Genomic DNA, 19,732 nt, shown 5'->3' with positions numbered 1-19,732 from the left:
CTTTAAGAAGTTTACTTACGATCATGTAGTACGTTTTTGGTGAAAACCCCTATAATGTCAATTCAATCACCACATCTTCGTGAGAAATTGTTGTAGTCAATGCCTAATAGCTTTGAGTATCACTTAATATGACAGTGTCCGATTATAGCAGACATCAACACTGATGCCCACATTATCCCTGGATATCGAGTATTATGATATATTTAGGAAAACCGTAAAAGTTAAATACGGATATATTGGCGGCATCATTAGCTTTGTCGATTTACTTACTTTTAGATCACTTCTTAGAAGTAGTTTGGTAATGGTTGGATTATAATCTGATATAAACGTGATTATACATTGGACTTCAGCATGAGCTAATTATTTGGTTTTATATTACAAAAAAATATATAATTTTTTCCACTAACGGACACCAGCAACCCAGCCTTGTTACAGATACAAATATTCATTCACTACATACTCGTATTTTCTTTTTCAACATAAAATGTGACAAAAGAAGGGTCAAACAATTGAAGAACATTGAAACATTTAGAATATAAAGATTCAATCTATTATCGGGATTAGAGGTTTAAGCAATAAACCTACAACACATTTGTAATCTATGAGTGTAATTCTGGCTGTAATGTAACGCCAAGCAATGTAATGTAATCTATACCACCTATTGAACGTACAAACGTAATTTAACAAAGAATAAAAAGAACATGCTGACCACAGCGATAGTTTTGGTTTTTTGTATATTTTGGTTTTTTTTTATTATTATTATAAAACTTACGAGTATTTTGGAAATTTTTTGAGCAATATTCTAACCAATTGAAAGTTTAAGCAAACAAAAGAATTTCAACTGCTCCTAAAAACACTGAATAGAGGCAGGGGACAACGAAAGATGTATGAACGAGTATTTATATAACGTTTATTGGAATTGTCGCCACAATTCACAATTGCTTTTGAACAATATATACGAAAGAAAAAAAAGCTTAAGCAGCAGTAAGTAGAAAAAAAATCTACTTAAATTGTCATGTCGAACCATTTTTCTTTAGATGGTGAGGGTGGAAGAGCTGGAAAAGCGGGACAGTGGCTCATATAGCTAGTAAGACGATTATTATAGAGATACACTAATGCTGCAAAATGTATGTATGTAAGTATTTGACAGTAAGAATTACAATTTGCCAGCAAACAGTTGTTTTTTTATTTTCCATATACTTGCGGTCTAGAAGCCATGTAACGATTCAACGGAATTATATACATGTATATAAGAATCTATGTACAACATTGTCCATCTTCAGCTGTATCTTTTTCAGCAAAAAAAAAACTTTTCTTTGTTTGCTGAAAATCTTGAAAAAAAAAACCCCAACTAAATAGAAAAATCGCAAACGTAATGAAATGTCAGTCATCCAATTAAGGCGTAGGAGCTAAAGGAAGTGACAACATTTTGGTGGCAACTGCGTATTGTTTGTGACGTTGTATGTTGTATGTGTGCTGGGCAATAAACAGAAATAATATCGGTATCACACGCTTTTGAAAGGAAATGCATCATCAGCATTTATTTGCAATGGCATGAATTTAATTTGTGAAAATTATCTTCAATTGCTGGCAATTGAGAAAATTTCACCTACAAAAAGCAAAAAAAGAAACAAATTGGAATGTATAAAAGTTCTAAAGAAAGAAACAGATTAATCTGATTTAGAATTCAAACAAACATGCTGAAGAAGTTGTAAGGAACTGAAAAAAAAAAATTCTACACCAATTAATTAGTAAATTTACACAAACTTTGCCAAAATACACAAAATGAACTAATAAGGATGAGCAGGGTGGGGTGTTAAATAGCTGGAGAAATTCCAAATACATATACCGAAATTGCATATTAATATAATATTGGAAACAACCGGTTTAAACAAATTTGTTAAAATGCTTTGAATCGACATAGAGGGTGGTATGAAAAGTAACTGTTTTCGAATTTTTCGAAAACCCGGTTGTTTCCAATTTTCCGGTTTTTTTTAAATCGGTTTTTACAAAAAATATTCCACAAAACCGAATATTTTTTAAAATTTATTTTAAGATTTTATGTGATTACTTTTAATAATTATCTATTCCCCTTTTTTAATTTTAAACAAATTTTAATACAAAAATTTTATATTTAAATTAACAACCCAATTTAAGCAATATTTAACAGAATACAATAAGTTCAAATTTTACACAAAAGAACTAATATTGCAACAACGAACAAACAAGATTTTAATTATTTGGACAAATTTTCAAAAATATCGAATTAAATCTTTTATACAATGCAATTTTAACAGTTAATCCATGTCTCTTCTTTAATAAAAAATAATTTAAGGAAAAAAATATAATTAACTATTATTATTATATTAAAGTACCTATTAATATTATATTAATATGCAACATTCCTTTTGATTTCAAATTCTGTGTAATTTGACTGAACGATTTTTTAATTTGTTTTAATAAAAAATAATAATTTAATATACCTTAATTCTTAAATTGACAAAAAGGGCTAAAAACCGGTTATTCGAACCGGTTTTTGATAGCCAAACCGAAAACCGGGTTTTAAAAATTACGCTTTTTCGAATTATTCGAAAACCGGGTTTTATAACTCTACTCTTCACCAAATTATATAAATATAATTATAAAATAAAAATTTTAATATTTAAAAAAAATATTTTTTTTAAAAAATAAACAAAATTTAACAAAAAAATTTTTATTTTGTAAACAAAATTTTTTTTTTTAATATATTTATTTAAATTTTTTCAATTAACAAAAAAAAAAATTTTAATTTATTTAAAATTTCTTTTGGTGAAAAATTGCTTTCCCGATTTTGGCTCATACTATGGCCTTATATATGTAGTTGCAAAGGTCACAGGAAATTACTCATACATTAATTTAATTGTTTCTCGGAATCTACGATATGAAAATGACTTGTCGAAACTTATTATCAACATCTACATCTCAAAATGTAAGCACAACAATCTAGATTATTATGTTGTAATAGTGAACACCGGAAACTGTTAATCCCTTTCAAATGTTGCATTCAACCTGTTATTTCAGCAAACCCTCGAGGATACTGGAACTGAAAATACTATAAACAAAGTCATCAAAAATAAATGAGACTCATTGGAAATGATCAAAAAATCACCATCCATTTGCTACTTCAAATATATCGCACACCCAATTCGAAAGTGACACAACTCAAAATTTTAATTTTTCAGAAATCAAAAATAAATATATACCAATTGAAACTTAATGAAAGACATTAGTGTTTTTTTAGCCAGAGTTAACAAGAACAGAATACACTGATATCTTTTGTATAGATAAACAAGTGTATTGTGCATAGTTTAAGCGTAAAATTCATTTTTCGGGTTTATATAACCCGACAAATTAATTTTGAGTTGTGTCACTTTTGATCTTAATAAAATCGCTTGTTGCGACATGTTTTCCTCAACCATATATTAGAGTGTAGTCCCATAAAACTGGATTATAATTTTGACGATCACTTGATAGATTTTTAATTCAAATTGAAATATTTTTAACAGTCAACGAATCTAAAAAGATATAAATCAGTATCATTTCGACAAAATAACTAGTGCCTTGCCTTAATAAATGCTTCTGCTAATACAAGAATACTAATACAAGAATAAAGTTGTTTTGATGAAAATATATTTATACTGTATTAGGTTAAAATACTAATACAGTATAACGTTACACATATATGAAACAACACATCGGGCAAGTATATTTTTGTCGAAATTTCCATAATCATTTTGCATAAATTTGGCTGAATAACGGTGGTTGAGGTGGAACCATAATATGGTTACAACAATCATATTATAGTTGGACACAATCATATTATGGTTGGACACAAAAATATTATGATTGGACATAACCATATATGGTTGGATACAACCATATTACTCCAGCTCAAATACTCCATAATATGGTTACAACAAACATATTATGGTTGGACACAACCATATTATGATTGGACACAACCATATTATGATTGGACGCAATCATATTATGATTGAAGCAATCATATTATGATTGGACATAACCATATTATGGTTGGACACAACAGTATTACTCCGCTCAATTACACCATAATATGGTTACAACAATCATATTATGGTTGGACACAATCATACTACGGTTAGACACAATCATATTATGGTTGGACACAATCATATTATTACTCCAGCTAAATCACAATATGATTATTTTTAAACCATCAAATATGACTTGGCCAGCATGATGGTAGCAACATGACCATGTTATGGAGTATTTTTGATCATCTCATGATTAGAAATAAAGTACAAATTTTTATTGGTAATGATAAATTTATGTAGTTTCTCAAATATAACATCGTTAGTCCCGGTCCACACTGTGAAACATTTGTTGCAAAACATTTGAGTTTGTTGATGAAAGGGGAAAGAGGAATGAAAAAGGGAACTTTGTTTCATGTACATGAAGTTTTTGTTGAGTATGTCATCCACATTTATTCGTTCGTATTCGTACTGTACAGAAATGTCAAAAACTGAAAAGCAAAAACTTCACTGTGTGGACACGAATGCAGTTTCAAAAGAGAATTTAAAAATGTTTTGCAGCAAATGTTTCACAGTGTGGACCGGGACTTAAAAATCAATTGTTGTGAAATAAAAGGCAAAAAACAAATGAGTTTTAATTCAAATTGCTATATTTATTATATCTGTTTCATTTATATATAATCTGTTTCATTTTGAAATCCGTAATAAATTTAAAATTTTTTTTTCAAAATATTAAAAAAAAAAAATTTAAATTTAAAAAAATTAATTTTAAGTTTAATTTGATGCAGATTTTATAAGATTCGACACAGCTCTCTTACTTGTTATACCCTTCACCTTCGTGAGAAGGCTATATATAAGTTTGTCATTCCGTTTGTAATTTCTACATTTTTCATTTCCGACACTATAAAGTATATATATTCTGGATCCTTATAGATAGCGGAGTCGATTAAACCATGTCCGTCTGTCTGTTGAAATCAATTTTCTGAAGACCCCAGATATCTTCGGGATCCAAATCTTCAATAATTCTGTCAGGCATGCTTTCGAGAAGTTTGCTATTTCAAAATCAGCAAAATCGGTCCACAAATGGCTGAGATATGAGGAAAAACCCAGGACAACCTCGATTTTTGACCTATATCTGGATTACTACTAAGTCATTAATTTAGACAATATGGATATCTAATGATAGATATTTCAAAGACCTTTGCAATGGGTCAAAATCGGAAAAATATTTTTTAACCCGATTTTTTTTAACAAAAATTTTGTTTCGCTAAATATTAAAAAAAAAAATTAAAAAACCAAAAAAAATTAAATTTAAAAAAAAAAAATCTAAAATTTTTTTTTTCAAAAAATTAAAAAAAACTGCAGCAAAAAAATAAATTTTGGTTACCTAAAAATATTTAAAATTTTTATTTTGAAGTATAATTTGGTGAAGGGTATATAAGATTCGGCACAGCCGAATATAGCTCTCTTACTTGTTTTTATTATTTTTTTGAAAAATTTAATTTTTAACAAATGTTTGGCGGAAAATATTTTTATTAATAAAAATTTTGTAAAAAAAATTTTAAGAGGAACTGATTTTGCTGCAAAGTTTTATGAAATTTTGCTCTAAACTAGTCCCATTATCAAAATATGATATTTCGATTAACTGATCAAAATGTGTTACAAAATTATCAAACCAGTTTATCTTAACAGGTGTTAATGTGTTAAAAAGCTGGAATTTTTTTAATGTATTGGAAGAAAACGAACAATATGATCGCTTAGATTAGTTAAATGACATTTCCACTACCAAAGACATCTATTCCATATAAAATGTGAAAACTAGAACCGAACACTATCCCCAAAGAACCAGTCACATGACTAGTTCTGTTTCAGTTCTTGTTCATCTACAGCACATTATTCACCATTTTCAAACAAAATCTAACATGTTTAACAAATTTCATAGCAATATGACTTCTAGCTTCCCATCATTTCCCCTGTTCAAAGAAAACTATAAAGTTGGAATATCTACATTTTGTGCAATATGTTCGTGCTAAATTTAAAGTTATTCCTTGAAGTGCGAAAATGCATAAACTTGAAACTATCGAAACTTAAGTCAACTATTTTGCAAAGGCGTTAATGGATAGACAAACTTAATAAAACTAAACTGGGCAGGAAAACTTTGTCCTCATTACCAAAAACAACTACAACTATGGACATACTACAAACCAACAACTACTAGGAATATGTACGTACATACATACAATACAACAGTGTCAGTAACAGCACCTCTTTTAGATCTCCTCTTTCTCTCTCTCTCTCCCTCACTCTATTACATGGCTCTGCACTGTAAGAATGTATGTTTAGGACCTCTTCATTATTCCACTTTTGGCTCAGTCATAAAGTTCACAAATTCAAAATGTAAATACAGGCAAAATTGTACCACAGAAGCAAAAAAAAAGCTAAAAAAATAGGAAGCAAAATAAAACAGTAGAGAAAGATTTGCATGTAAGAGAAAGAAAAAATAATATTAAAGAAATCTGCATTGTCCTGCTTGGACTCTTTGTAAACTGTCCAGTAATATGACATATAACTAACTTCGCCAACTGTGACTGCTGTCCGAGTGTTTTTGCCATACAACGTGGCTGGTTTTTAAAGTTTCTGTTAGTTTAATGTTGGCTAAGATACTTTTAAATTGCAATACGTTCTAAATGTCAAGTCATCATAGTGGTTGGCTAAGTCAACATCGGTTGTCCTACACAACATAGACAAAGTTCTAAATTCTTTTTTTTATTTGTTTTTGCTGCTGTTGTTTTGTTTCTATTCTTTTACTCTCTAGTTTGTTTTACACATTCATTTTGCATTTTAAGTTTTTGAAAGATTACATTCTTAAAACAACTGACATTGGTTTTTCTGAGCCATCATCATCGTCATCATCAACTTGTGCTGCATAAGTAAAATCCTGCAACAGCTACACAACCGTCAACCTGCTACAGAGATGCTTGACAAGGAAAATAGAGAAAGAGAGAGAAATAATACAAATATTTGACAAATTAAATCAGTAAAGTTAAGTTTAAATTTGTAATAACTATGAATGTATTTAGTTTAGTTGTCTTTCCTCACCAAAAGAAATAAATAGCAAACAAAAAAAAAAGAAAACTTGAAAAATAAATAAGTATATTTAATAATACAAGATTTATTTCCATCCTTGTTAATGAGATGTAGATGATGATGCTGATGTGGTTGGCAAATATATTGTACTGTACTCATGTTTAATTAGATAAAATTATCCAAAGCTGTGTTTGCTGTTGATAAAGATGAAGTGACTTGGCCCATGATAAATATTAAGTATTTATAAAGCAAAAAAAAAAAAAACACAACACAAACATCTTCAAAATGATGATGTACATGATCAAATAAGTACATTAATTTGGTGCCTCAAATCTTTATATATCTATGTACTCGCATCCAGCCAACTATCTACTCATTTTAAATGTGAATAATTTATTTATTTATTTCACAAAAGTCACTTCACTTAAGAAAATTTAAATTGAATTAAATGCAATAACTAAAGCTCATCATACTTGTGCAAACAGTGCGTGGAAAAATGATGATCACATTTAGATTTTTGAGTGATTTTCGGAAGTGGGCCTTATATGGGGGCTATGTCCAATTATGGACCCTCATGGTGATCGGTCGTGAGATTTATTTCTATATGAAAGTTTACTATGTTGAATTTTGTGTGTTTACCAACATTATTATTATATATGGGAGCTACGACTAATTATGGACCGATCGTAACAAAATGTGGTGAAATGAATTTTATATATATAAAACTTATTTGGAGAGCGTTACAAACATCTGCACAAACGCATAATACCCTCCCCACTATGGTGGTGTAGGGTATAAAAGTGCTGCGATTGCTCACCAAAGCTTGTGGTGAATGTGTTCCATCGATTTCAACGTCCGAGCGATGGTTTGTGATGTTCAGCAGTGGTGATTTTGACACGGGAAATAAAGATCGCATAAGCCCAGGCTAAAAAAAGTTAGAAGTCGAAGAATTGGAGGCATTACTTCATGAAGATTGTTGTAAAACTCAACAAGATCTTTCAAAATCATTGCAAGCAAATCCAGTAGCAATTTACAAATATTTGCGAGCAGGAGGATTCATCCAAAAGCAGCGAAATTGGGTACCATACAAATTGATGACGAGAGACCTTGAAACATGATTTTATATGTCTGAACGCTATAAAAGAAAATTCATTTTAGCACCGAATCATTACTTGCGATGAAAAATGGATCCATTACGATAATCCGAAGCATAAGAGATAGTACGTCAAACCAGGAAAACCATCCGAATCGACTCTAAAGCCAAATATCATGTCGCTAAGGTAATTCTGTGTATTTGTTGGGAGCAAAAGGTTCCTATTTATTATGAGCAGCTGAAATCTGACCAGATCGTCAAGGGAAACCTGTACCGAACGCAACTGATTCGTTGCAGCGAGAATTGAAACGACACGAAGCCGTAGCTTATGTTGAATGTATTTCATCGGTTTCAATGTGCCAGAGATGGTTTCTGCGGTTCAGAAGTTGTGATTTTGACACAAAACATATTCGAAGGCCAAGAAGTGGAAGCATTACTTAATGAAGATTGTTGTAAAACTCAACAAGATCATGCAAAATCTTTTCGAGCAACAGGATTCATCTAAAAGCAGGGAAATGGGGTACCATAGGATTTGGAGCCGAGATACCTTTAAAGACGAATTTGTATGTCCGAAATGATGCTTGAACGCTATAAAAGATAATCGTTTTTGACCGAATGAAAAATGGATTCATTACGATAAGCAGAAGCGTAAGAGATCGTACGTGAAGCGCGGCCAACCAGCCGAATCGACACCAAAGCCAAATATTCATGGCACTAAGGTAATTCTCTGTATTTGGTAAGATCAAAAGGGTCTTATTTATTATGAGCTGCTGAAATCTGACCACACAACCTGTACCGAACGCAACTGTTTCTTTTGAAGCATTGGCCGAAAAACCCACAGAATATGCGGCCAGATAGGAAACCGTGGTACTCCATCATGACAACACTCGGCAATATGTTACAATAACTGTTAAAAACTAGTTACATTGAAGTGGTTGGGAAGTTTTGCCTCTCCCGCCTTATAGTCCAGAACTTGCCCCGTCCGACTGATGGTGATTTTGACACGGAGAACAAAGATCGCCCAGGCCAGCCAAAAAAGTTTGAACACCAAGAATTGGAGGTATTACTTAATGAAGATTGTTGTACAACTCAACAAGAGCATGCAAAATCATTGGGAGCTATGCACACAAAAATTTCAAAACATTTGCGAGCAGCAGGATTTATCCAAAAGCAGGGAAATTGGGTACCATATGAATTGAATACGAGAGGCATTAAAACGATTTTGCATGTCCGAAATAATGATTAAACGTTATAAAAGAAAATCGGTTTTGCACCGAATAATTTATGACCTCTACTCATGCAAAGCATTGTGTTGGAACTTGAAAAATAGGTTATGGAAGGGAGGAAAACGGGAGTAGTTACTGTTCAATCGACTACAAAGGTATGTGTTCTTAATGAAAAACGTTTGTTACGTTAAAATCTGTGGTTATCAGGAACAAGTTCTCTACACGCAGAGAAAAAATATAATTGGGCATGGTTACTGTAACCATTTATATAGTGTTACAAGTTTTTTAACTATATTATAGTCACAGTAACCATTTACATGATTGTGGTAACCATAATATGGTTAACTTACGATTCACATGATTGTCTCAACCATATATATGGTTACAGTAAACAAGTATATATTTGTGACAACAAAATCACCGCATTTTTAAGTTATACACCCAAAATAAAAAGCGTAAGCTAAAACTTTTTGACGAAAAAATTATTTTTGTTAAAAAATGGTTAGAACTTTACTGCGGAAAATTTGTGTAGGTTGATCTGGTCTCTGAATATGATGAAATGTAACTTAACTGCTCAAAATATATTAAATAGTAGACAATTATTCAATTAATTTCAATCAAATCAAACAAAAAATGATTGAGCTATAACCACAATATGATCATATCGGCTGACTTTTCATCATAATATTGATATGCTACTATTATAACATTGAACATTGAATAATGTTATTATGAAGCTTTATTATTATGGTCACCATAACCATATTTGTTGTAAGTTGTAAACTAACTTTTTCCTTTTACTGTATCTACTTTGCAAAAGAACTGGGGGTGCTGAATATGGAAATACACATACTTATTAGCAGTAGTTGTTGTTATTGCTGTTGTAGTAGTTGCTGTTTGTATTTGTAGTAATACGCTCTTTTTTAAGATATAAATTACCGCAGAAGACTCTGTCTTTTTTGTCATACATTAATTCATTCATCTACTCTAATTGAGTATATCCGCTTTAAGTATGGCGATTGTCATTTAAAGTCACGACTACTTAGTTGTAAACTAACTTTTTCCTTTTACTGTATCTACTTTGCAAAAGAACTGGGGGTGCTGAATATGGAAATACACATACTTATTAGCAGTAGTTGTTGTTATTGCTGTTGTAGTAGTTGCTGTTTGTATTTGTAGTAATACGCTCTTTTTTAAGATATAAATTACCGCAGAAGACTCTGTCTTTTTTGTCATACATTAATTCATTCATCTACTCTAATTGAGTATATCCGCTTTAAGTATGGCGATTGTCATTTAAAGTCACGACTACTTATTTTCGTACATATATCACAAATGAAAAAAACCTCTGACAGTCAGAAGAAGACATTTTTACTTTCAGTCATTACTATGCTGCTAACTAAGTATACAAACAAATCTTAAATACATATTCAACATACTTGTATGAATTTATATTCGAAATGTAGTTTATAGCTAGGAATATTTTTCATATGCAGGAAAAATTATAGCACAATACATACTCATAAATCTGATAGACAGACATATTAACATACCCGTACTCTTTAGATTTACTACTCATTGACAATTTAAAATTGTCAGACTCATGTAGAAGAGAGTCAAGTCAAGTTTATCATGTAAAATTGTTGAAAATAAAATGGCGTTGTAAATTATATGAAATATTTAAACTTTCTTAACTTTGCCAATAAGATTTTTGTTGTTGTTGTTACGAGTATCTACATGTATGCGTTTCATCTTAAAATCACTGAAGTACTTTACTTTGTACTCTGTATGCTGCTTATTATGGGGAGTTTGAGAAGCTTTTTGAAATTTTAATACATGATAATCAAATAAGACTAAATATGTAAGTAAATACAAAAAATTTAAATTCAAAATGAAATTTTGTAATAGAATTTCATCTAAATCTTACTGTGTAACTATAAATATTTTGAAAATTTGTTAATTGTTTTGTGAAAATAGCAAGCTAGGCGTGTCATTCGAATAAAAATTATTCGAATAATCGATGAAAAAATATCACTTTTCAATTTAGATTAAAAAATTATTCGATCAATATTTGAGGATTAATCGAATAGTCGAATAAATTTATTTTCATGTTTAAATTTAAAAGAAATAGTTTATAAAAACAAAAAAAAAAATATTTAAAATTTTAATAGAAACGACTTCCTCATTCATCTTTAACTAGTATCATAACACAATTTCATCGTCTAAACAAAAATTTTACTAGATTTTCCCCACCATAGTGCGAAAGGTATTATGCGTTTGTGCAGATGTTTATAACGCCCAAAAATATTGTCTAACACCCACCTTAATCGATTAAACAATGTCCCTTAATCTGAATCGATTAAACAATGTCCCTCTGTCCGTCTGGCTGGCTGGTTGTCTGTCCATGTAAACCTTGTGCGCAGAGTACAGGTCGCAATTTTGAAGATATTTCTATTAAATTTCGTACATATAATTTTTTTGGCCCAAGGACGAAGCCTATTGAAACTAGCTAAAATCGGTCCATTATTTCACCTAGCCCCCATACAAATGTCCTCCCGAAATTGGACTTTATCGGTCATAAATGTTTAGTTTATACATTTATCTACACAAAATTCGCTCCAAATAAGTTCTATATATACCAAATTCATGTCACCAAATTTTGTTACGATCGGTCCATAATTAGTCATAGCTCCCATATATACCCACTTCCGAAAATCACTTTAACGTGCATAAATCGCTTAAAAATGTTGGTATACTCACAAAATTCAACATAGTAAACTTTCATATAGACCTAATTTCATGGTGATCGGTCCATAAATATAAATTATTGAAATTTTAAAAGAAAAATGTTTTTGCTCTTTTACTTAGTGTAGGGTATTATATGGTCGGGCTTGACCGACCATACTTTCTTACTTGTTTTGATTTGCTTTTTATTTTCATATATAATGGGTATGTATTTATAAAGGGGCTTCCAATAGGGACTTCCGAACTTCGATAGTTTATAGAGGCCATACCGTTTTGCTCATCCCAAATATAGAGCATTACCTTAGCGTCATGGATATATTGCTTAGGTGTCGATATTTTATGCTTCGGGTTATCGTAATGGATCCATTCATAACATTCAAGCATCATTTCGAATATGCAAAATCATTTTTCAAGGTCTCTCGGTTTCAATTCGTATGGTACCCAATTTTCCTTTTCCTTCGTTTGAATGAATTCCTCTGCTCGCAAACGTTTTGAACTTAATCTTAAAACTTTTTTGGCTGACCTGGGCATTATTTGTCTTTCATGTCAAAATCAGCACTTCTGAACCCCACAAACCACTTCTCGCACTTTGAAACAGATGGACCACATGCTTTGGTGAGCTTTGGTGAGCAATCACTTTTTTTAAATTAAAAAAGTAAAGCAAAATTTACCGCATATGACGCTTTGTTGGCACAAAACTCGACATTTTCGAAGCAAAAAAAAACTTTGTTGTTTACACTATAATGTAAAATAACTAATTGAGAGTAAATGACAGATAAGTTATTAAAAACAACCCCGCGCTCAAAAGACAATTATTTCATAAAATATTTAACGATACGTTATATAAATAAAATATTTTAATTTAGTATTATTTAAATCTATATATATTTGTATACATTGTTAACAAATACTTATATCTGTGGATTTTTGTCAAAACAACTTAAGTGGAATTTTCAAAATTTTCAGAATAGATTTTATTTGGCCTTATAAAATTTCGAAGGGTTTCTATAATTCTTTGAGACAATTCATAAAGTTCTTCAAGGACAAATAATAAAATAATTGTCTATCAATTTAACAGTTTAAAAATATACAAATTTCACTTATTAATATAAATATTCTGGTTTGATTAAATTATTCGAATATTTTTTACTCGTTATTCGTTCGGATAATCAAGGAAATTTTAAAAACTAATCCATCATTCGACAAAATAAAAGAGATTATGAACTTTTATTCGATTAAAATATAACTCGAATAATTGACAACCCTACTTGATACATATTTTTATATTTATTCGGCTGTACCGAATCTTATTACCCTTCACCAAATTATACTTCAAAATACAAATTTTAAATATTTTTAGGTAAACAACATTTTTTTTCCACTTGTTTTTTTTTAATTTTTTGAAAAAAAAAAATTTTCGAATTGTTATTTTTATTTTTTTTCAATTTTTTAAATTTAAATTTTTTTTATATTTTAAATTTTAAAAAAAATTTTTGGTTTTTTTAATGTTTTTTTTTTTTTGGTGAAAAAGAAATCGGGTTAAAAAATATTTTTTCCAATTTTACCCATTGTCGTCGTTGCAAAGGTCTTTGAAATATCTATCATTAGATATCCATATTGTCTATATTAATGACTTAGTAATCCAGATATAGGTCAAAAATAGGTCAAAAATCGAGGTTGTCCTGGTTTTTTCCTCATATATCAGCCATTTGTGGACCGATTTTGCTGATTTTAAATTGGAAACTTCTGGAAAGCATGTCTGACAGAATTATTGAAGATATGGATCCCGAAGATATCTGGGGTCTTCAGAAAATTGATTTCAACAGACAGACAGATGGATATGGCTTAATCGCTATCTATAAGGATCCAGAATATATATACTTTATAGGGTCGGAAAATTATATTGTGGGAAGTTAACGAAATTTCGAAATCAATACCGATTTAAAATTTGCGAATGTCCAGGAAATTTCGTTTTTGGGTTAAAATTTGTTGAAATTATTTCTTAAACAATATGAGGTAGATTGCTTTATAAAATTTAAATTTAGATTATTTCTTTGTTTAGCTAATTTACGATTTTGTTATTTTAAATTTCTTAAATCTGGGATAAAAATTGTATAATACAGAAAAGTTAGACTTCTAAACTAACAATTACACTCTGCTACAAATGACACTTTTTGTCAGAACCTGAAAAGCGACCTAATGGGGGTTGTAGACCTAGGTGAGGACATACTAAAACCGTTTTCAAAGATTTTGAAACACCCTCAAAATTTTGAGTTATTTTGAAAAAACGGTTTTAGGGTAGGTCGTTGTGCTTTAGTACCGCTAACTCACACATTTTTATACCGATTTCAAAATCTTAAACAATTATGGGTAGGCAAAGAATTGAATTTTCATAAAATGTATATTATAAAAAATTGTGTAAGTTTTGATAAAAAGTTTCACTTTATTTGTTATTTTTTTCATAATTTTTCAAATTCAACAATAGTTATTTTAATTTTTTCTATGAAAACATATTTTTATATGCATAATGTTTTAAAGAAAATTTTATATAGATAAAAATGAGACATTACTTGTTAAAATTGGCTTATATTTCCAAAAGTTATTAAACTTTTTCAAAAAAAGTTCGAAAAAGTTTACCTTGTAAATTCAAAATTTTACAAATATTTTTTTTGTTTATAGTTTTTTGTTTTTTTGTTTATTCATATGCGCTGGGGGAGAAAATACAAAAAAATGTGTTAATGAAAAGTTGAATAACTTTTACAATTTTCATCCGATTTGAATAATTAAAACTATGTTTTGTTAAGAACTAAATTTCCTTAATTCGTTGGTATAAATTATTATAAGCTTTCATATCGAAATAAGCAACAAAAAGCGACCAAAATCAAAAAAGTTGAGAAATTTTGTTTTTCATTTAGATATTCATAACATAAACAATCCTTATTGCTTAAAACTGTATCAAAGTATACACGTCATTTTAAAGCGTAACTAGTTTTCTTTCTAAAACCGTTGAAGAATTTAAAGTCGGATAAAATCTGACTGAGTTACAGGTCGATAAGTTGACGAACATCACTGAAAAAGTGTTTTTTTTAGAATAACTTCTGAATTTGAGGGTGCTGTACTTCGTGATGTACTTATAACCCAAGCTGGGTCGTTTTCCAAGTTTTTTCCCTTCGTAGCACCGTGTTATTAATATAATAATAAGTAAGGCGGGTCGATTTGTAGGGACGCAAAACACTCGCCCAAGTGACAAGGAAAATCGTATTATAGGGAACAAAATAAGAAACTTTGCCCAAGGAACCATACCTCTAAAATGAATTCTGATGTGCCTTATTTTGACCCAAAAGTCAAAATTTTAAAAATCCCACTTTGACCAATTTAAAGTCCCCCAATCGAGTCTAAATGTATGACCGACCCCTACGAGGTATGGTTCCTTGGGAAAAGTTTCTTTTTTATCTCTAGAGTGCGATTTTCCTTGTCACTTGGTCGATTTTTAAATCGACCCGTCCTAATACTTATGTATGATTGCTACAATCATGTGAATAGTAGCTTAAATATATGAGGAGCCGCAGAACAAAAGGTACTTTGGCGATTTTTTTTGCAAATTGATTTTTTTGTATTTTTTTAATATTTTGGTTGAAATCTTCTAGAAAAAAATCAATTTCTCAAAATTTTTAAATTTTCAAAAAAGTACCTTTTGTACCTAAACATGTTGAAATGATTGCGGGGTACATGTCCAACTATATATTTTCTCTGGGTGAAGCCAAATGAATCTAAGCCACAAAAATGGAAATTTAACCGAAAAATTAAAAATATCCTTAAAATTTAAAAGAAAATTATATACTTTTAATATATTTATTTAGATCCTATAAATTGTTTGTGCTATTTTTCATTGGCTCATGATGATATTAACAAAGAATATACCTGTCCTTTAGAGTAATTTAGAATAATTCCAACAGCCCTTAAACAACTGTTTCCAATTCAAAACAGCTTTATATTTTCATTAAATCCAACTAAAAATTCCTATGAAATTTAAAGTTTCTAAAGAAAATCAATAAATAATTTTGGTGACTTTTTTGTTTGACAAAAGAATGGCAATTTTTAATAACTAAAAAAGTACAACCGAAAACTGGACCACAGCTACTCATCAACATATTGTTAACTGAAAAGAACATTTACAATATAATACGGCGAAAGAAAAAATCAAGTCATACATTGAACAACAGCAACAACAAATAATTATTGTTATTTAAGAGCATTAATTCATAGTCAATGTCTGGCTGGTTAGCTGGCTGGCAGGCGAAGAGGCGATTCCCTTAAAATTGTATTCAATGTATTTCTTTTTTATTTTTTTGTTAAAATTTGTGCTATTGTTGTACAAAAAGCTTTTATTTTGAAAAAATCACAGAAAATACCAACAACAACAACAGCAAAAACTTAAAGTTCAATGACACTCTTTCCTTTTCATTTTCCAATTGTTGCACAAACACACACTCATAGATATTCATATCCATATATATGCATGCATGTGTGTGTGTATGTATAGATATTTTTCCTTTTTTTATTGTTATTATTATTGTTGTTGTTGCTATTTCTATTGCTATTGCTGTTATTGTTGTTATTCTTGTTGGCCATTGTATTATGTATGTATGTTGTTGTTGATGATGATGACGACTGTGGTGATGGTTGGGTGAAGGCAGTCAGTCAGTCATTCATTGAGTCAGTCATGTTCTGTTCATTTTGGAATGTACATATTAATGCAATTATTCTTACATACATACAAAAATATCCCCATACATTTACAAAAATATTCTAGTTCATGATTTAACAATTCTCAATGTTTTGTGTTGGTTTAAAAAAAATATATTTATTTATTCATTCTCATACATTTATTTTCATTTAACAAGAAAAAGCACCAAAAATATGTATTCTGTGTAAAATATATTAAATGTAGGTCAAAATTCATTATACATAGTCAAATACAAACATATTAACACACATCTACATTCATACATATGTACAAATGTATATTATATACATACATATGTATGAAAACGATTTCTATTCATTGTATAATCTACATACCATATGAAAATTTCTGTATGTTTAAGAATTGTACTTCAGACATTTACACTTCAAATTGTAAATTTTTATAACCAAATTTTTGTCTGTCTTTGAAGTTTTCAACAAAATTTTGTATGTAAATTCAATTATGTTTTATTTCAGGGTAATACAGGGAAATTATGTACATATTCCAGAGTTTTATTTTTTTTTTTGTATTAAAACCTTTAAGATTTAAGAAATATTGAACAAGATTTTAGGGAAAATTATTTAGTGAAGCTAGAAAATTATTTTATACTTACTTTTGTTTGCAATAAACCAGTATTATTACTTTGAGGGTTAATTTCCATTTTTGTACTGTTATTGCAAATACTAGACTTCATGTTATATTTTTCTTAAGTTTCATCAAAATCGCCCAAAAAATATATAACATTTCGCTAAAATTTCCATTAGAAATTCCAAATATTGAAAAATTTTACCTTTGACCTTCACAATTAAGGGTTAACGTTTTCCGATTTTAAGAAAACTTTCAGACTATATTTAAAATAACCTGGACTATAATATTCTGAACAGATTTTATTTAAAATTAATAACAGTAAGGAAATTGGGCTCCAATTGATCCAAAACATGGCCAAAAAAATAGTTTTTCTCGAAAATCGCATTGTCATAATTTTTTCATATTTTTATTCCCTATTATGTTGTAAATAAATCCCCATGTGATGATCAAAAAATTCTGAAATTTGTTTAACAAAATTTTTAAAAATTTGAAAATGGAGTTTTGAAAATGTCATTAAAAAAATATTTTTTTTTTGGTTGTACCTGCGAATAGGTTAACTGTATCCTATGAAGATAAAATCTCATATACAAGTAAATATGGATATATTTTAAGTAAAAATAAACTTTTGTTTTAATATTTCTCAAAATATGTTAATTTTGTTCCTACATTTCTTGTTCTAGTGACCTGAGACACGTTAATGGCCTGGCGATTTTTTAATAACTTTAACATTTTTTAACCCATTTTTGTGTTTTATATCTTATTCAGGGACGTAACAATTATAAGATAAACGACAAAAAAAAATAATTTTTAACCATTTATATTGATGAATTTATAAAATGGTTATAATTAACCATTTTTATAAGATATATTTTATTTTGGTTATCGTAACCAATTAAAGTAAGAAATATTTTTTTTGGTTATAAGTAACCATTATATCAACCAAAAAGTTTTTTTTGGTTAGAAATAACCATTACAACCAAATTTATTTTTTTTGGTTATCAGCTATGAAATCTATATATATAAAAATGTATGTTTGTATGTATGTACGGAATGAACTCAAAACCGGCTAGACCGATTTTGATGAAATTTTCAGTTAACCTACAGAATAGCCCAGCGAGTAAAAAAAAAATTTTTTTTTGTAATGGTTATTTCTAACCAAAAAATGTTTTTGGTTGATATAATGGTTACTTATAACCAAAAAAAAATATTTCTTACTTTATACGATAACCAAAATAATATATATGCAATGGTAATGGTTAAAAATTCCCAATATTAAATAAAAGGAATTTCCTCGTAACCTTTTTATCTGAAATAAAAAAATAACAGTTATATTCCGTCCCTGATCTTATTAGAACGACAATTACCTACACATTTCGATTCTTTGAAATTAAATTACAAAATTAATTATTTAATGGCAACATTTTTACAAAACCTGAAAAAATTACATTTTTTTCCCCTTGTAAATGCACCTCAAAACTAAATCGAAAGTCGGCACGGGTTGCCCTTCTTAGAACAAGCTAAAAATTTTTTGGTTGTATTTTAGGTCATTACGAAAGTTTTCGTGTCAACATTTCAAAAAATTTAATTCTAAGGGACACTCTAATGTACATGTTGAGCTTTACATGGACAACCGGTGACTATGCTGATATCGAGACTTATTACTGCATATCTTAAATCAGCGAAAAGTCAATTCAATGCAAAACTTTTAGCTAACATTTTTTATTCTATTATTTTTGCAAAAACTCTTCTATAAGCCATTAATTAGACTAGCAGAAAATATGCGATATACATACATATTTGGGGTATTCACATGGTCTGCTATTAGTCATATTGTGTTAATGTCCTAATATATCTAAAATGTACTCTGTAGCTATGTTTATTGTGTTATCGTAAGCAACCTGCAGAGACCTGCGCCGAATGCTTAAGAGTCCTGGCGGAGTCGTGATATATTAGGACATTATGACAATATGTCTAATAAGAGACCTTTTGAAATGACCAATTGTATATCAAAGTGTAGGAAATTGTGTCTTCTTTTCAAACATTTATAAAATTTGTCAGAATTATACAAATTATAGAAGACATTTTGCAAAAAACTGTAATAAATCTTTTGTTTATGAATCGTTTTTAATAAAATTATACAGTTATATAGAAATTATTGATCAAAATATAAAAGTGAAAAAGAAATTTGCGATTT

Source organism: Calliphora vicina, chromosome 2 (genome assembly GCF_958450345.1).
Source record: "Calliphora vicina chromosome 2, idCalVici1.1, whole genome shotgun sequence".
Lineage (NCBI taxonomy): Eukaryota > Metazoa > Arthropoda > Insecta > Diptera > Calliphoridae > Calliphora > Calliphora vicina.
The sequence above is the reverse complement of the archived record's forward strand: the minus strand, read 5'-3'. Positions refer to the sequence as shown.